The 21,089-nt window shown below is 38.6% G+C and overlaps 1 protein-coding gene across 25 annotated transcripts in view; it reads left to right on the top strand.

Moving 5' to 3' along the window:
• Nucleotides 1-21,089, top strand: part of DLG2 (discs large MAGUK scaffold protein 2) — a 2,222,296-nt gene that overhangs the window by 1,967,945 nt on the left and 233,262 nt on the right. The window lies entirely within an intron of this gene.

Below are 21,089 nucleotides of genomic sequence, written 5' to 3'. Positions count from 1 at the left end.
ATTACATTTACCTTTTTTATTCTGGAGTATATTTATATGAACCCATTCCACCTGCCCTCAGCTTCTTGTCGCTACTAGAAAAATACATAGGATTTGGAGTCAGAAAATTTATTTCCATTGTGTTTACAAGACTAAACCCTAAATGTCTCTCATGTCCTACCAACTACATGAATGTCCTTGTACCAGTTTCAAGCTTTGGTTATGCCATCCACATCTGCAAATAGAAACATGTTATATGAACTGTATATTGTTGTTAATTAGTCTCTGATTATCCTCTTTCATCTTTCTAATACCTCTGCTTTGTGTTCCTAAGAATTGTCCATCTTAGCACTCACTATCATACACTGAAAGTATCTGCTTCTTGTGTCTTCTTCTTGAGTGGATGAAAAGTATCTGGCCGGGCAAGGTGGCTCATGCCTATAATTCCAGCATTTGGGAGGCCGATCAGGGGTGGATCACTTGAAGTCAGAAGTTCGAGACAAACCTGGCCAACATAGTGAAACCCTGTTTCTACCAAAAATACAAAAATTAACCAGGCATGGTGGCGGGTACCTGTAGTCCAAGCTACTTGGGAGGCTGAGGCAGGAGAATAGCTTGAATCCAGGAGGCAGAGGTTGCAGTGAGCCGAGATGGTGCCACTGCACTCCAGCCTGGGCAACAGAATAACTCTCAGTCTCAAAAAAAAAAAAAAAAAAAAAAAAAAAAAATGTACCTTATGTGCTTGGCTGGGCTTCGTTCCATCCACATTTCACATGTGTTAAATGAAATAGTTCAGGACAGTGTACCCACCTCATATTTCTCTCTCCTTTGTTTTCATATGCTCCCAGGAACCCTATTTTCATGTTACATTTTCCCCTTTGGTTTTTCTAAAATCTTTCACAAAATGCTCACCCACAATAGTGAAATAGACCTATCCAGTGGAGTGTGGACAGCAAGAGGGTAAAGCTAGAAAGGGTTGGGAAAAGAAGACCTAACCTGATTTTTAGAGGCTGTATCTGCCCTTTTAATGATCACCTACTTATGCTTAGAACCTTCTTTCTCCTGCCTTCTTTTGCTAAGTAACCAGGAAGGTCAAGTGCCATTGTTACTTTCCAAATAACCTGGGGGAGGTCACTTCCAGATACACCAAGTTCTGCTTCCGAAGACCTGTATCAACAGTTAATTGGGAGAGTCAAGGTTCACCTTCTGAAACAGAAGCCAAGGCGGTTATGTAACCTGAAGTTCTTTGTTGAAAACAAAACCTGCAGATGCTCAGAAAGCTAAATTAAACTTCTGACTTGCTGCTCAGCCACTAAGCATCACAGGCAGCCTAGAGAATATTATCAACACTAGGGTGGTGAATGTAATGATTGTAATGAAACACTGTGTTCACCTTCCAGCCAGTGTGATTTTAAAAGTCTGCCCAGATTAGTTGGCCAGAAAGCAAACTAAGGTGGAGTTGAACTTTACAATGTGGTTCATATGTATATATATACATATATGTATACACACACACATATACATACGTACTACACACACACACACACACACACACACAGAGTATAAAATTTTGTCCTAGGCACTCTGATTTGAGACTTTTATTTTTTTCCTCTCAAAAAGATTATTTCTTGATGAATTGTATGATTAAGAAGGGAGCCTGAATGAATATTATTGGCAGCTACCCCAGGACTCACATTTGTCTCTTGCCTTTAAGAGGGGAAGAGAACAAGCAGCGATTGAGTACACACCACATACAGGGGACTCATAATTTGTTCCCCTAATAAATCATCAAGTAAAGTCAGGGAAATGGGCACCAGCAGCGTCATACTAGAGATTATGAAAAATGGATTTACACAGGAAATAATTTGTCCAAGATCACTCAACTAGTAAATAAGTGACAGAGCAGGAAAGCAAACCAAGTCTTCCTCTCATGATCCAAAGAGAATACCCACTATGCCCACACAGCCTTGGGCATTGATCTTCTATCCCCCAGTTTCTTCCTTAGTATCTGGGTTCCATATCCCATTAAAAAAATAGTCCCAAAATAGATCCTTCAGTCTGCAGAATCTAAATGTAGATTGTAATTAAATAGTATTAGCTAATTAGGTACTTTAAGAAAAATACAGTACTTTAAGGAAATACACAGCTCTGTAATTTAGAAAAAAAAATGGCAACGTATTGCAATTTTTGACCATAAAACACAAGTGATATGAAATTGGGGAGGTATATAAAGCCAAGTATTGAAAGACATTTGTAATCATATTGTCTTGAGACTGATTCCCACATTTCTGGCCTTGTTTTACGGCTTCACACCTTCCACAGGCTACATAGCTGTTTCTCCTCTTTGTTTACAGTCAGATCTTGGGCTACTAATACTTTCTCCCTGTCAGGTGTTAAATAGCAACCTATATTATATTTTTCTATTTTCAACATTTGTGCTGGTGATTCATGCCAAAAGCAAACACAGCTCATTGTTTTTTAACATTCAACAAATATTTATTGAGCATCACTGTGTACAGGTACTGTTTCCTAGGTACTCTGTGTTCTAGAGATTTTCCCATATGTGCCACTGTGCACATTCTAAATGTTTCGGATCTAGTTTAGGAACTTCAAATATAACTTAAACACAGAATAAATTTCCAACAATTATCATAATATCTAGTATTTATTGCAAGATTGCCATGTGCCAGGTATTAATGATAAGAGCTTTTACATAAATTTCATGTAATCATCACCACAACCTTATGATGGAATACAATTAGTATCATGCTTTTTTGCAAATGAGGAAGCTCTGGATTTAAAAGATTGTTACATAGTTTGCTCAAGATTGTATAACTAGTTAAAGTATCAAAGGTGGGACTCTAACTCAGGCCCATATGACACAAACTTCACATTTTTAACCCTATGTGTTCTGCCTTCTGGAAAATTTTATTCTGTTAAGGCAAGCAAACATTGAACTATGTGTGCTGGGTGCTGGGATATAAAGATGATTAAGACAGGGTTCCTGCTCTCAAGAACCATGAGTGCACTGAGGGGGAACAGACACTCAACCAATCTCAAAAGCATTGTGCACTTGTTTGTGTTTTTGTTGTTGCTGTTGTTATTGTTCTTGTTGAGACTGAGTCTCACTCTGTTGCCCAGGCTGAAGTGCAGTGGCACGTCCTTGGCTCACTGCAACCTCTGCCTCCCAGGTTTAAACGATTCTCTTGCCTCAGCCTCCTGAGTAGCTGGGAGTACAGGCATGCATCACCAAGCCCCACTAATTTTTTGTATTTTTAGGAGAGATGGATTTTCACCATGTTAGCCAGGATGGTCTTGAACTCCTGACCTCAGGTGATCTGCCCGCCTCCGCCTCCCAAAGTGTTGAGATTACAGGCGTAAGCCACTGAGCCCGGTCAAACAGTGTGCACTTGTTATATGTCATGCACCGCACGGTACTGGATATAATTCAGGAATAAGGCACAATCTCTGCCTTCAAGGAACTCTGGTCAGAGACAGATATAGAAACAGGAACTCCTAAGGGCAACTGATTTCTACTTCTGTTTTCCTATATAGGAGAAGTTTGGATGCTTATAGGCTCTGGGGGAGTCAGTGTTGTTCGAGGGCTCTGCAGCCAGTCCTTCAGCCTCATCTTTTGTTCTCCATTTATTGATGACCTCAGGCAGACCACTTAGTTCTAGAAAGCTATTTTCTCATGTTTGAAATAGAGATAAAAGTGTATATAAATAGAGATAAAAGTATGACCTACTTTGTGGAGTTGATTTTAAGAATTAAGTGATAAAATGTATGGAAAGTATCTATACTTGCTTGATGATAAATGTTAATTACTTTTGTTATCATGACCTCATATGGGTTAGAAGAATCTTAAAGGTGTTGTCACCTCTTGCACTTAGTCTTGCATTTTTTTCTGCCAAACTAACTCAAGGCATTGCTATAGCAACCAACTTCATACAGGTGTAACTGACACCACCTTGCCTTAGCTGCTACACCTATCTCTGCTTTCTACCCAAGAGCCCACTCACCACTCTGGCATGCACAAAACTGGAAGTGCAAAGGAGTTGGCATCGCATGTGGCAACTCTCCACAATTGGAGAGGAAGGGAACTGGTGGGTAGAGGCTCTCCTCCATCCCTTGGATAGATAGTTCTGAATTGCATTGTGTATGCTCCTCAGAAGGTCCTGGTGGTAGTTTCTCCCTGGTTCCTCATCCCTCTTCCCAGGATCACTGCACAAAATGAACTCTCACATGTGAGCCTCTAAATATATTACTGCAAACCTTTGATTCAGGCTCTGCTTTCCTGGGGATTATGGAAGTGCAGTTGGAGAGGATGAGAATCGTAGGAGTTGGGGGATATTACATATTTGGATTCCCCCTGTAATATCTTTGCCAAGTGGTCATTCAGCTGCTGCCTTAACATGTCCTATGAAAGGAATGTGCTGTCTCCAATACCATGTGCAGGCACCTCGATATCCCTGGCACCTAGAACAATACCTGACATAGAATAGGAACTTAATGAATATTGCCAATTAAATTTTTAAGTAAAACTTTTGTTGGTTTTAAAATGGTGTTTGTTTGTTTGTTTTTGATGGAGTCTTGCTCTGTCACCCGGGCTGGAGTGCAGTGGTGCCATCTCGGCTCACTGCAACCTCCACCTCCTGGGTTCAAGTGATTCTCCTGCCTCAGCCTCCCAAGTAGCTAGGACTACAGGTGTGCACCACCATACCTGGCCAATTTTTGTGTTTTTAGTAGAGACGGAGTTTCACCATGTTGGCCGGGATGGTCTTGATCTCCTGACCTCATGATCCACCAGCCTTGGCCTCCCAAAGTGCTGGGATTACAGGCGTGAGTCACCACACCCGGCCTGGTTTTAAAATGTTTAATTGTTAAGTTGAAACTTTTGTTGGTGTGCACGATGACTGCAAATCTATTGTCTTTTGCCTTCCAAGCATTAGATCTACTTTTCCAAGAGCGAAACAAAATAAGCCTTCATATGCTTTTGAGTCTATGTGGTTTTTTCACAAAGAGAATTCATTGCTAGGGAATCTGTAAAATCTTTTATGGCATTCTTTAAAAAATAAAGTAATGGAATTAAGTAGAAACTGTAAATGTTTGTACTTTATTTAATTGATATAGGATTATTTTCTTGGATTTATGTTGTGTTTTTTAAATGTTAGCAACATGGAAAGTAAAGTGGATTTGAATTTAAAGGGTTAGAAGTTTATTTATTTATTAAGAACTACTTGATGTTTTATTATCACAATAAAAGATCTTCATAATGATAGTTTTGACTCATCAGTTTAAAAACTTATTATATCTAGTATATTACTCTGGAGGTGAGGCAAGTATATAATAATGATGTTTTAAAAAGTAAAGTAATCTGCAAAAGTAATCAATTTAACTCTCTATTTGAAGTCTTAATCTTCAGCTATATGGACAGTTCAAATATTCAGAAAGATACTTCTTTGGGGATTCCAGAGCATAGACGTTTACTTGATAATAACATACAAGTTGATTTTTAGGCAATCACATGTCTGAATTCCAAAATAATTTTTTTGCGTTGAAGATTTAGCCTGGAGAAAAGAAGTTTAGAACTCTTTTAATAAGTGAAAATATGCAGAGGAAACAGAGCTGCAGCTAGTTCCTCCCTGCATTCAGAAAGTACAAAGGGCAAGTACAAGTTAGGTGTGTCACATTCCTGTTCATGTCTGTGCTTTATTTTTTCAGTAAATTCATTAATGCATTTATTGATTTTTATAATTTCAACTTTTATTTTAAATTCAAGAGGCACATTTGTGCAACTTTGTTACATGGGTGTGTTGCATGATGCTGAGGTTTGGAATACAAATGATTCTGTCACCCAGGTAGTGAGCATAATACCCAGAAGTTTAGACTGAATCACTTAATATTTCAGTGACTTTAAGGTTATATTCAGTTTTTGTCCTGCTGAGTTATATCTTTTTAATATTTTATTTTATTTTATTTTATTTTATTTTATTTTATTTTATTTTTGAGATGGAGTCTTACTCTGTTGCCCAGGCTGGAGTATAGTGGCGTGATCTCGGCTCACTGCCACCTCTGCCTTCTGGGTTCAAGCGATTCTCCTGCCTCAGCCTCCCAAGCAGCTGAATTACAGGCCTGTGCCACCATGCCCTGCTTTTTTTTTTTTTTTTTTTTTTTTTTTTTGTATTTTTTGGTAGAGATGGGGTTTCACCATGTTGGGCAGGCTGGTCTCAAAATCAGATAATCCACCTGCCTCAGCCTCCCAAAGTGCTAAGATTACAGGCGTGAGCCACATTGCCCAGTCAAATTATATCTCTTTTTTTTTTTAAAAAAAAAAAAAAAAAAAAAAAGAAGGGAAAAACAAAAACTATTTTTTCAATTATAATGGTATTACGTGTTTATTGTTGAAACTGCAAAATACAGAAGCATGTTTAAAAAAAACAATAGAAGGACTAAGCAATAATTTCTACTATCCAGAAGCAACCACTGGTTTCCCTTTTTATCTCATTTTAGTTCCATTTCTGTTTATGAAATACATAAGGGAGGTTATATTATATGTACAACTTACTACCCTGGTTCATTTTAGTTACATTATAGCATAAGCATTTAATAATGTCATCTAAAAGACGTTACATATGTTTTTCATGCAGACAAAGTTTTTCATGTTTTCAGATGCATTCTTTTTTTATACTTCCACAGCCTGCCAAGCTTTTACTTAGAAAGTTAAATATCTTAAAAGGATATTTTATTGGGATTTTTTTAATTATAAAAAATAAATAAAACAATAAAAAATAACTATTGATTTTGCTGTAGGTCCTTGCCATTTATTTTCAGCATCCTATAAAATTGTAATTGTATTGTATATGGTAGTTACGGTAGTTGATACCTCCTTTTTCCTTTAACAATGTTTTGTGGGCACTTCTTCATGTCCATACTTTTTTTTTCTTTTGTAAAAGTAAGTTTTAAAAGAGATCTAAGTTTCCGTAATAGGGATGTGACACTATTGACTTAGCCTATTTGCCATTATTAAACTTTTAGGTTGTTTCAGATTTTTCACTACTGTCATGATGAGTATTAGGTTAGTTTGTTATGGGTTATTTATATGATCTTTCAGAGCTCACATCTAAAAACCAAAGCTTTTCAAGATAATTGGCATGGAAAAGAATTATTTGAAATATAAAGAAAACTTTTGTTTTTGTTGTAATTTTTTGGTTTTTTTTGTTTGTTTGTTTGTTTGTTTTGAGACTGAGTTTCACTCTTGTTAGCTAGGCTGGAGTGCAACGGCGCAATCTCGGCTCACTGCAACCTCTGCCTCACTGGTTCAAGCAACTCTCCTGTCTCACCCCTATGAGTAGCTGGGATTACAGGCATGCACCCCCACACCCAGCTAATGTTGTGTTTTCAGTAGAGACGGGGTTTCTCCATGTTGGTCAGGCTGGTCTCGAATTCCTGACCTCAGGTGATCCACCTGCCTCAGCCTCCCAAGGTGCTGGGATTACAGGCATGAGCCACCGAGCCCTGCCATTTGTTGAAATTTTTATGTGTACTATTCCATTAATGCTTGGCATTAAACATTACAATTCAAGAACCTAGGTTAATAAAGTCCCATTTTGTTTCTTTGTCACTGTTTTTTTCATCAGTGGGTTTACAGGATCCAGATTATAGAATCTGTGTGATATGTTAAGAGAGATTCCCTTTATATTCCATTGTAGGTGACTTTTATTGTAAACATATTTGTGAGCTACAGAGGAAATGGGCTTTAACCAGTTAAAGATACTGGGTTAAAAGGCAAGAGCATGTGGCTTTCCTGGGGCTATGTGAGAGTTCAATCTTGTCTGTGAAATGCTGGAACAGCACAGATGTACCATAGAGGATAATGTATTTTCCCCACTAGGGACTGGATTGATGCATCATTATATTATCATTTACAGCACTTTTTGGAAGAACTGCAATTCCTTACCAATAGAGTATATTTGCTTTCTTCCCATCACCTCCTTATCTAATAAAATTTGTATGGACTACGGAAAAATTGCTGTATTTAGCAAGTTTCACTATTAGCTCTCTTTCTGCTCCAACTCTAGAGACCTTAAGTAACTTGAAACTTTTAAAAGAAAGTGCTTTGGTTAGCCTTTATTTGTCCATGAAGCTCAGGCTAGCTAGGAAGAATTTTCATGAGCACCAGGGAGAGAGAGAGATCAGTGTCTTCAACCGCAATTTCAATCAACACACAGGAATTAGAGCTTTCTCTGGGCCCAGCCCCAGTCAGAACATGGCACAATTTAGCAGTGCAAGGTGCCCTAGCTTCCTCTGCCTCCAAACAAACCTGGCTTTCTTCTTTCCCAACAGACTCATTTCTTTCTCCCAAGGCTGCCATGTAAATCACCTACTTTACCTTCATGGGCAATAATGACAGCTACCATTTGTAGAACTTTGTCAGTCTTGATAGCAGATACTTAGCATTAATTACCACATTTGCTCCTCTCAACACCCCATGAGATAAGTCGCATTCTACCTTTTTGTAGATCAGGAAATTGAGATTTATAAAGGTAAAATATTGTCCAAATTCACACCATTGTTAAGTAGCAGAAGATGTTTGAAACTGTGGGTGTCTATATCCTAGTCATTTCACCACACCCCATTAAAAAGCACTTTTTAAATCAGTACTGATACTGTTAATCCTTTTGTACAGAAGTGAACTACCTGTTTAAGAGAAGATGTGTTGGGGGGGGAAAAAAAGTGACATTAAGGGGAATTTGCTGAGATATCCTGATCCCAAGCCAACACTGAGTTTGCAAAGGGGGTAAGTCCCTGGCAAGATCAGGCAAGATATTCTTTCAGTAGGTATCTTATACAGCTGACAAAGAAAGTACAAAATCATCTTTCTACTATAATAACGTGGAAAAGCCTCAGGATATTTCCCTGGCAGGGCAATGCTGACTATCTCTCAACTTCAAATTAAGTAAGTTGATTTGTTAAACACCAAATTACAGAAACTTCCTTGTATACTCAGCCTTATGTAATGTGGCCCGTAGGCCTCTCCAGGCTTACCTATCAAGCTGGCTCACTTGTTCTCTGGGACCCAGCCATACTAGACTTCTTTTCCTTCCCTACCACTACTGGTTATCCCAGTGTCTGTGCCCTTCCTGTTGTTTTGTCCTGAATGCCTTGTATATGCACACATTTCAAGCCTTTTCAAGCCTTTCATTAAGTATCATCTTCTCTATGATACCCCTTCCTCATCAACCTCTTCCTTTGTATGTCCCAGTATAACTGACATTGACTTCTTTCACAGCGTCCCGAATTCCATATAGTCTTCTTTGTTCATCTTCCCTTACTGAGCTGAGAGCTTTCTGTGTACAAGGACTATGTCTTATTCTTCCTCGATTTCCTTTCTTTAACCCAAAGATTGACCTGAAGTGGCCCCCAAATGATGGTTTAATGGATGGATGAATGAATTAAAAGATAGATGTTAATGATCAGGGCTAATATTTACTGATACCTATTATGCTGCAAGCACTGTTCTAAGAAAGGTATATTTAAGTTCTTGAATACATTATCTCTTTGGATCCTCATAACATCCCTGTAAGGTAGGAATTATATTTATCCTAATTTTATTGATGGGAAATTAAAGTTCAGCAAAGTTAAGTAACTTGCCAAAGTTAGTCAACTAATGAGTGACAGAGTTTGTGTTCAGATCTTTCTACTTTCAGAGCTGGAATTTTTAACCATCATAACTAACAATATGGCAGCTACCCAAAGGGGATGCCTCATCACCATCTCCCAGACTCCTGCCTGCTTGCTCCTTTTATAGAATCTACTTAAAGAAGTGTCTAACAAAGCCAAGACATCCTGTTGTGTGCTATTTCCCCAACAAGTACCCAAAATGGTGCTTTTCTATGTTACAAATGCTGTGTTTTAATTTTAAAGAAACCGAAACAATTAGAGTCTTTATTTTGTCAGCCACTTAGCATAACCCTAAGTAAAGCAGGCACTACTAGAGCAATTGTTTGGGTTACAATATCTGAACACTTGTGATTCATTGTAATTTCCTACCTTTTGTATCTGATTATTAAATTTTCCTTTTCAATGCAGATGGAGCAAAAAAATGTAGATTATTTATTTTGTGACTATATAAAGGGTTTTATTCAGAGACAGTTTTATTTTATTATTTTCATTCCATTGTGGCATTTCCAATTAATCCGCCAAGATGTATTATTTAAGGACATTGAAGAAATTTTTTAGGAACACAGTGAAAGAAAATAACTTCTCATTGGCATCTGTTCATCTTTTCTCATTTTGTTCTAAGCCATTCTTGTTTTTAAATCATTTCTAACTCTCAGAGTCATGGATCGATCTGGTGTGTGTTGGATTTTGATTCTCTACTTTTTTGTAGTCTTTCATCCACTGTGTTCAGGTTCCTGAGTAAAAGGCTCCATCTTTATTTCTAAGTGGGCTTTTTCTCTCAAATATCTAGTAATAGTGCTGCATGACCTAGGAAGATACCAGAAGGTCATCATAGCCTCTTTGCTCCTTAAGTCTCAATGAGATCCCCAGCAGCCAGCCTCCTACAACTCGTCTCCACCTCTCTTTGGCCCTTGAGCAGAAAGTTAAGGCCAAGGAAGGGCTCCTTCCCACTCTTTCTCAAGAGAGGATAATCTTCACTGATGTGTGTTAATACTTACTGTGTGTCAAGCCCCATGGTTAAGCTCTTTCATACATTATTTTATTTACTCCTCAAAACAACCTTATAAGGCATGTACCAATTGCTATCCTAATTTTATTATTTAAATTAATTTAAACATTTAATTTTTATAAGTTATTTATTGAAAAGTTTTGTTCCTCTCCTGCCCTCGTTCATCTCACAAAGCTAATCACTATTTTTAGGTTTTTGTGTCTTTCTGGAGTTTTCTTTGCAAATGCAGCAAACTATATTTGTGTGTGTGTGTGTGCACGTGCTTGTGTGGTGGGGGGATAGATAAATCAGATAGATACATATATACATACATACATACATAGAAAGACATATAGGTACATGCATACACACATACATATATGGAAAGATAGATAGATAGATAGATAGATAGATAGATAAATTTTTAGCCCCATTCTTATATACCAAAGGAGCATTCTATAAACAGTATTCTGTATTATTATTATTTTTTAAAAATATTTTTTTTTTTTGAGACAGAGTCTCGCTCTGTCACCCAGGCTGGAGTGCAGTGGCATGATCTCAGCTCACTGCAGACCCTACCTCCCGGGTTCACTCCATTCTCCTGCCCCAGCCTCCCAAGTAGCTGGGACTACAGGCGCCCGCCACCATGCCCAGCTTTTTCTCTTCTTTTTTTTTTTTCTTTTTTTTTTTTTTTTTTTTGGATTTTTAGTAGATATGGGACTTCATTGTGCTAGGCAGGATGGTCTCAATTTCCTGACCTCGAGATCTGCCCGCCTCAGCCTCCCAAAGTGCTGGGATTACAGGCATGAGCCACCGTGCCTGGCCATTATTATTATTTTTTACTTAATACTGTGTCTTGGAGATCCTTATGTATCATCAGTACATAGAAAGTTTCTCCATTCTTTCTTGCAAGTGCAGAGTAGCCCAATGTAAATTGTGCCATAGTTTTATTACCTCAATTTTAAAGATGAAACCAGTTCCAAGAGCTAAATAACTTTCACTTGGAACAGAGCAGGTTGGTGTGCTTTGTTTTCTTCTTTACATCTTTTTTTACCCATTTGATGTATTTGGGACATCTATCCTTATGCTCCTATCTGCCTGTATTGGGGCCCTTTCGATGTCTTCTCTAGACAGACATTTGAAAGCAGTTATTTGTAATTAGCTTTGGAAACCTAGGGCAGGATCACAGGTCCCAAAGTTTGCGATGTTTGCATATATTTTTTTCCTGCCCCTGCTGGACTTCTACCTGCAGTCCACTTCTAACATGTCAAAGACACAACTCTCTCTAGAATGCAGTAAAAGCTACTGATATTTTTGGCTATCATTTGGCAGCCCTCTGCCTCTCTAATCACCTGATCCCACCTGGCTGGTTCTGAACTCTTGGCTGCAGACCCTGACTTTACAACCGCACTTCTGGAAGGTAACATAGGATATGGAAGAGATAACATAGGATGAGGAAAAGATAATTTAGGATAGGCTTTCAGAGCTTGGCACATGACAAAAACTCACTAAAGATATTATTATCATCTCATGAAATTCTTTCAAAATCATGTAAACTATAGTACAATTATTATCCCTGTTTTACAGATGTGTATACTGAGGATCAGAAAGTTTTTGTTTTGCCGGAGCTTACAGTCCTTAAGTGACAGAGATGATATTTGCATTGAGGTCATTCCAAGCTAGGTTTCTCTATATTATGTCATCAAATAGAATTCAGAAGAAACCCATGTTACCAAATGTCACATGGAAGTACATATTTAGTATTGTACATACAGTTCAGGTTCACTCACAAAATATTTTTACTATGAGAAAAGATTCATGATTGGCATAAGATGCTGCTCTGTTCTGCTGCACATTATAATTATATGAAAATGAAACACCCACTGCCATTTCTGCAAACCTATCATCTATATATTTCATTTCAGTCTCAGAAATGTTTGAAACAGGGTTTTTAGCCAATTTTGGAATGAACATTTCCCTTTCAGCAAACATAATTATAATAGTAATAGTCACCATACTTGTTACATGCCAGGCACTGTACTAAGCTGTTTACCTCTATTATCTCATGTACTCCCCATCACAACCCTGTGACATTAGGCATCATAGTCTTCATTTACAGATGGCATTGATGCTTAAGTGAGACTCAATGACTTATCCAAGTTTGTAGCAGCTAGTACGTGGCAGAGACTGGATGACAATCAAGCCAGTCTGTAATCAAAAGCTCCTATGTGAAATCACTGTGTTTTATCAAGTTGGCCTGTAACGAGGTTCAGAGTTCATGAGCTAAACCTATTGCAAGTCTTTTAGAATCACTTCTTACTGGCCAAAGATTTTAAAGTAAATGTCATAATTCTTACCAGCTGGTATCTCAATATTCTGGGCCTCTCTGTTCTTGAAAAAAATATCACAATGTGGTGCGTGTTCTTTTTAAATCCCACCTGCATTGTTAGCACCTTTAATTTTTTTCAAGCTTTTTACATACCTTATATGCCAAGTCAGCAAATTTTCTTGGCCAGGTTGCTAGTAGAATCCCCCTGCCATGCCCCAAAGACATTATTTTTCTTTCTAAGCAACACCATTCCCAAGTTTAATCTTTCTAGATTACATGTTTAGAAACAGATCAGCTTGTTAATATATAAGGGGTTGGAGGTTGATTTCTCTTAAGGAGAGTTCCAAAAACTGAAGAACTTACTCTGGCTTAAAGAACCAAGTGTGGTCAACCAAATGCCTCTTAAAGCAAATTAGGTACCATCTGCTTCCCAAGACTTTGGGAGTGGAGACCTGCTGCTTAGAAACCTTGTTTGAATTAGTATTACAACAAGCCAGTGGCCTGTGGTTTGATTAATTACTCATGACTTGTTACATAAAAGTACTCTTTCCTAAGTGTATTCTTTGGATAATTAGATGTCATGTATTTGTTATTTTAGAGTCAACTTCATTTTCTTTCTGTAAGTAGCAAATTTAATATTGTTCACTTCAGTTGATCATTTATTGAGCACCTACCATATGCTAAGCACTGTTCAAGGCACTTTGAATTGTTGGGTAGAAAAAGTAGAACCAAACTTCTACTTTCTCTTCCCCACAATCCAAAATGTTATAAACACTGACTCATTTCTTTGTGGGTAAAGAGCATGTCTTGTTGTTCTTACATTGAACACCTAGTATAGGACCTCACCCATAGAAAAATCTTTGTTTAGAGTAAAGTGAATGATCTCTTCTTTCATCTGCTTTCATGAAGGTGACTCTTAGCAGCCTTGAACCACAGAAAGGGAAATTATATTTCTGTTTAGGATGGAAAAAACTAAAAATGGATTTTTGACTTGGTACATATTCTCTTTTGTCTTGGGCTCCCATAGTGATTTGCAACTCTCCAATAGCAACATCACTTTTCTTCCATTTGTGGCTACGAAGTCCTTCATGTCAGGGACCCTGTCCGATTTCTCTCTTTCCTTACTATGACAGACACAATACTCTGCACATAGGTACTTACTCAATATTTGTTGAATTGAATTAATCATAGGCTGCCTCATTTCCCTCTCAGAAGGTAGAGACCACATCTTGGTCATTTCTATTTCTATCGTATCTATAGTATATTATGGTGTATATTTTATACTTAATATATGATCAGTAAATGCTTATGAACTTCAAATCTCCTCATTCCCGTGGTTGGATTTTTTTGTACTACCATTTTGCTTTTTCATATCAAGATGCCCAAAACTGTGACTCAAGGAATGAGTGCCTTTGCTGACTGACTGACTGACTGGCTTATCTAATGAGTAAATAATAATAATCAAGTACATATATAAAGTGCATTCTCATATAGCCACCAAATGTCCCCCTCTCACCTGCCACGTTGGGTAACAGGGTCCAGAAAAGAAAGAGCTTGTCTAAGGTCACGTTAAGAGATTGTGCCAAAGCTAGGACTAGAATCCAGATTTCATTACCTCCAGCCCAGATTTTCTCCTTCCTAATATTAGTTCTCCCTCCTTTTCTTTACATCCCCACTGCTGCCATCTAAGATCAGGCCCTATCCCTCCTACCTGGACTGCTGCCATTACCTCCTAACTGTTCTCTATGCTCCCAGCCTCAACACCTCCAGTCCATCCTCCACATGGTTGCCAAGGTGATCTTCTAAAGTGCAAATCAGATCATGTTCACTCTGCTGTTTAAAGTCTTACAGAGGCTCCCATGGCCTATGGGATGGAGTCCCCTGAACCACATGACAGAGAATGATCTACCCCCTGACTCCCAGGCCTGTCTCTTATTTCTCTCCTCAGAGTCTGTTTTCCAGCTGGGTTCAAATGTCTACAGTGACCATAACCTTCAGGTTGTTTCACACCACAGTGGAGCCTGTCCCCATTCCTCGTGTGCTCTCTGCCCGGACCATCAACCTCTTCTCTTTGGTTAACAGCTTCTTAGGTCTTATAAGTAGACAGGGGATTATTATTACTATTTTTTTTTTTTTTTTGAGACGGAGTCTCACTCTGTCACCCAGGCTGGAGTGCAATGGCATCATCTCGGCTCACTGCAACCTCCACCTCCTAGGTTTAAGTGATTCTCCTGCCTCAGTCTCTCAAGTAGCTGGAATTACAGGCACCCACCACCATGCCCAGCTAATTTTGGTATTTTTAGTAGAGATGGGGTTTCAACATCTTAGTCAGACAGGTCTCGAACTCCTGATCTCAGGTGATCCACCCACCTCGGCATCCCAAAGTGCTGAGATTAGAGGCGTGAGCCACTGCAGCCAGGACTCTTTTACTGAATCACAAACTCTATCCTCTTTCCCTCCCCACACACACCTTCTCCCTCATTAGAGGTGATCGCTAAGCATCTCATATATTTTCTTCTGTCTTAATAGTGGTAACACGTCTTTCGCTTTCACTTAGTTTGTGAATCCTCGGAGTTCTGTGAACATCATAAGGGCAGGGGCTGGGCTAGTCATGTTTGTATTCCCAGAACCTGGTACTAGGTCAGGCATATAATAGATGCTCCATTACACTGCTGCTGACTCTCTGGAATAAATATAGCTTCCATAACCCTTCACAGTGAATTAACTCAACTTATGGTTTTCTTTAAATTAAGCCTCACATGGAATGATAGTTGAATTATGTAAGACCTAAAGGAAAGAGAATGTATTTAAAGAAAACCAGCACTTGAAAATGCCTTACTTTTATAGGTGGTGAACAAATATTTCATAGCAACCATGGGATAATGTATCAGCATATTGTTAATGCAAAGTAGACAGGGGGCCACTGAATGTGTTTCTGCAGCTCTTTGCCACTGCCTCCCCACTGCTTCTCTCTTTAGCCCCCAGTTTACTGAAAGAAGTCAGTGTGGTTACCTATTCGGTGCAGAGAACTTGTGCCACATTCCGATCTTTCATCATGGAGTAGATTTTCAGCTACATTTCCAGCTCAGTTGTTAAACCCATTCCTGCCTGATTTGCCAGTTGCGGAAGTGTTCATTTGTTTGTTTATTTATGATGCGAATCCCTTGGGTTCAAAAAAATCTTTAAAATGCTACTGCTCCATCTGGTTTAAATAGAGCATACTAAGAAGAAATGAGAGAAACAATGGGACCGTGAGGTTGAAGGAAAAAAGGAACAGTCTGGCAAACAGGAAGCAGAAGGAAATTAAGATTCTTTTTTCTTTCTTTATGACTTTGTGCTGGGGGGAGGGAAGCTATTTTCAGCAAGAAGACATGGTTGCTATCTGGAAGTTCACATTTCTATCTGCAATGATCTGATATTCAAAATCTGTGAGGTCTGAGTCCATGAATGACTATGAATCATGTTCAGGCAGGCTAGTCTCCAGGGTCTGGGACAATGGCCTTTGTTCTTCCCTTTTCTTTTCAGTTTCATTATTCTCTTGGGCATTTAATATGCTGAACACAGGCAGCCTTGTAGGATGTGCTTTCTATTCAAGGGTAAGCATTTTGACTTTGGACATTCTAGATTCTCCAGCAGAAGAGCCATTTACCTTGCTAATGCTTTTCGTTTGTTTGAAGTCCTTGAAGGGCATGGTGGTGAGAAATGTAGTCTTTTGGCATCCCTCAATTCCTAGAGTCCCAGCTCTGTTGTTTACTACCTGTGTCATCCTGGGGACACTGCTTTGCTTAACCTCTGAGCCTCAGTTTCAATAGCTCTTAAGTGGGGCCAATAATAATACTTACATATTAAACTTGTCAAGAAGATTAAACAAGCTATGTAAGAAGGTTTCACAGTAAACACTCAGGAATCAATAGCTATTTTTATAAGATCTGCCTGTATTTCACTTTACATGCCCATTGGTTTTTACAGCACTCCTCTGTGAGAAAGATACAGAAGGCGTTTATGGCCCAGTTTGACACAATTGCACGAGGAAGGGGCTCACAAACCCGAGAAACCCTGCTCCCAGTGATTGGTCCCTTTCCGTCTGTCACCTTTGGCTTGTGGTTGCATATCCTCTGTTCACCTTTTCTAAAGAATGACTCAGAGCTTTTCCTTCTGACAGCAAACCCTCTGAAAGAGAGACAATAGCAATCAAATACTTTGGCATTATTCACCCGGAGAGCTAAAAGCTGTCTCTGCCTTCCACATTTAGAGTGTAGGATACTGCTTTAAAAAGCACTAAGCAAGGACAAAATAATGCGATGGGTCACATCTTTAATTTGTATTACTTTCCCTTTTATCAAAAGGGAAGAGGACAGGGTACGATGTCCTCCACAAAGGAGGGCAGGAGTGAAGGGTGGAGCAGCAGGCACAGAGCTGCCTTCGCCATTTCCATACCCTACTACTGTGCACGGTTTGATCGCATGTTATCTGCTGTTCATTTGGCCCTTCCTGAAGGGACTGGAGGGCAAAACAAGGACTCTGCTTCGCCAAAGTTGGGGAAGGTAATTAGAAGCTGCATACTACACTCAAAACTGTCCAGTGACTATTCAACAGTACTAAAATAATGCTCAAATTCACCAGACAACTTTTCCTGTGTGCACTCATGCCCCCAGACCCAGCATGGTCAGCCAATCTACAGTGAATTTATTTTAGGCATCTGACAAGGGCTGACACTTCTCCTCAATTTGGTACTGTAAAAACTAACAATAACATGTTAATTATAATAATACCAGTACCTGTTATAATCAAAACTCAAAATAAATAAAGGTTTAAACAATTAGAAGCTTATTTACTTTCTCAGAAAGCTTTAAGCTGGTCTTCTTGACTAATGGGCAATTCTCCCCTGGTCAGTGATTCAGGAACTTTAGCTTTTCCACACTATGACTCCTTCATCTTCAACATGTAGCTCTGAAGCCAAATGATTCATTGTATCAAGCTAGTAGAAGGGAAACAACATGAAGGCTTGTGAGAGGAATATTTTTATGGGCCAGGCTTGTTCCCTTACATTGGCCAGAACTCACATTCCCTTGGCCCGACCTCAGACACATGGCCACACCTAATTTTTAGGGTAGAGTCTAGTTTTGTGCTCTGGGAGAAGAGGAAATGAGTTTAGCTTACCAGATAGTCTCTTCCTCAAAATAATAATGACAAAAATTAACATTTATAAAGCATTTATTTTGTGCCAGGCACTGTGCTAAGCCCTTTACCTACATCATTTTAAAATTCATATACCATATTATTCACTTGTTTAAAGTATACAATTCAGTGGGTTTTAGTATATTCACAGAGTTGTGCAACCATCACCACAATCAATTTTAGAGCATTTTCATCATCTCCAAAAGAAACCCCATAACTATTAGCAGCTCCTCATTTCCTCCCACCCCCTACCTCCAGCTCTAGGCACCATCAATCTATTTTCCATTCATATGGATTTTCCTATTCTAGGCATTTCATATAAACAGAAGACCTACATTCTTTTATATAACCTTTATCATGATCCCAAAAGTTAGGCATGTTATTACTTCCATTTTACAGATAAATTTACAGAGAATCAAGCTGTTTAAATGATTTGCCTATAACTTTAAGCCCTGCTCATCATTGAACTCCATTATGCTATACTGCATCCCAATTATAAAGAATAATCATGCCATGATTTGTGGCAGGGAAGGGGTGTTTGTTTGCTTATCTTTTAATGACTATTATGGCAACAAACTGACGTCTTTATAACAGGCTCCTTTACTGAAATGACAGGTACTTAGGTGTCAGAAAGCTTCAGGTTTGAAGCTCAGATCTGCCACTTACTGGATATATACAAAATATACACTGCTTAGTTCCTCTTGAGTCCCAGCATCTTTAATCTATAAAATGGGAATAACAAATTCCTGTTTGCTGGGAGGAGTCAAAAGGAGATTGACATATATGAAAGCTCTTCTCACAACTTTACATAGTCCATGTCCTGCCAGTGTAGTTGTCCTTGCTTAGAAGTGAAGTTATAGCTATAATTGGGCAGCCAGAGAAATTATGTTCACATGTCTGGGTCATCTGGATACCATCCAGGAAAAAATTATTGTAACTTGCACTTTTCGGTATCCAAATTACAACCCAGGAGTGGCCAAGACCCTGGGAGAATCTGCTACAATGAGAATGAGAAAAAAGGGAACATATTCTCCAGGACAGAAAAGTATATGCAGAGTATCTTCTATCGGCTTCTGATCTCCACTGGGCAGAGCAGCTTGTTACAGGCACCTAGAAAGAACCAGCTGAGCCAGTGTAAGTTTGAAGTTCCTTGGGAGAGAAGATAAGCTGGCTGAGTTTCTGTAGGCAAAGAGCCAGTAATGAGGTTTCCAGCATGCTATCACATGTCCTTTTCATCACTTTCAGCTCAGCCAGAGACAGCAGAGCCTCATACGCAGGGGCCAAGTGTGTACTTGAGAGACCTGAAGAGGTAGAATAAAAAGTATTGTGAATGAATGAATTGTACTTTTGTTCCATTGACCTGTTCCCCACCCTACCCTGTCCTTAGCAATAAATATATTAAAAGCTAGATAGGAGAGTACAGAGAAGACAGTGGAGCCAGAGGGGAAGTTATATTACATGTGACTAGTTAAGGTACATAGCCAGAAAAGACAATAAGAGAAAACAGTCCTGAACTCTAGGTGAAATCAAGTGCATATTTCAGCCTTAAAAAATTATCCTAAAAACCTCTGATTCTGCCATTTCCTAAGTGCATGGACAAGTCACAACCTCTCTGAACCTACATTTCCAGATAGGATTGTTATTGGAACCATGACTTATAGCCATGCAAGCTGCAACGTGCACATGTCCAGTAGACTCCAATTATATACACAAGGGGCCAGCAAACTTGTTTTGTCAGGGGCCAGATACCAAGCCTTTTTTGTTTTATAGTTCATACAATCTTTACTGAAATAGTCAACTCTGCCATTGTAGTGCGAAAGCAGCCATAGACAATACATAAATACGTAAATGGATGTGGCTGTGATTCAATAAAACTATTTATGGTCATGAAATTCATGAAATTTGAATTTCATGTGATTTTCATATAAAAGTTTCTTTTCTGATTTTTCTTTCAACAAACTGAAAATGTGAAAAGCATTCTTAGCTTATAGACTGTATAAAAATGGACAGTGGGACAGATTTGCCCACAGGTCATGGTTTGCAGACACCCCCCACCCCCAGCCACAGCATGGACCAAAATGTTTGATACCCTCTACAGAGGTGCAGTATGGCATCCAGATTATTGTAAAGAGCAAATAAGTACTTGTAAAGGCATTAATGTAGTGCCTGCCCCTTATAAGTGTTCAGGAAATGATTATTATTACAATTAGCTCTTTCAAAAATAATAAATATTAACTCTGTATTTGCCACTGATCTTTGTGGGGGAAAGCCATTATGTTTTGGTTGTTTAACATTTTTACTATATTAAACTTGTACTGTAATTAAAATATATATTAAAAATAAAAACTAAAAAACTGGTTTGGACAGATAGTGGCACTAGTACGCCACAGAGTTTTTTTGGGTTTTTTCTAATGTCCTGGTGTTGCTTCTTCAATTCCTAGATATTTCTTTAGTACTTGGTCTGTGCTTCTGGGTGCTCCATAAATGAATGGCATTAGGTCTTTTCTCTCTAGGAGATCTTGGTATTCTTCAAAGTGATTCTACGCACCCCAGTGGTAGCCAAAACCTTCTCTTTTTATTAATTTTTCATCACAGCCTTTAAATTTCTGTTTTGTTTTATGTTTTATAGTGTGCCACACTGTGCCACAGTAATATGGTTACACAATAATTTATAAATATGTAAATATTAAGATAATGGTGAGTACGCAAAATGATTTTAAATGATGGTGTCAGCAAGCAAAGTTTTGAAACCACTGGTTTAGGAAGTAAACAGATAAATATATCCCAATGGGAAACCAGAGTTGGCATGAGTGATGAAGGCTCTTATTCACAATGACACAAGTGTTTTCAGGACATGAACTGACATTTAGTCTGGTGTCTTATTTTGACATTTAATGTAAGTACATAGTGTGAGAAACAAGATAGTTTACA

Source organism: Chlorocebus sabaeus, chromosome 1, assembly GCF_047675955.1.
Source record: "Chlorocebus sabaeus isolate Y175 chromosome 1, mChlSab1.0.hap1, whole genome shotgun sequence".
NCBI classification, from domain to species: Eukaryota; Metazoa; Chordata; class Mammalia; order Primates; family Cercopithecidae; genus Chlorocebus; species Chlorocebus sabaeus.
Note: the sequence above shows the minus strand (reverse complement) of the source record. Positions and strands in the feature narration are given on the sequence as shown.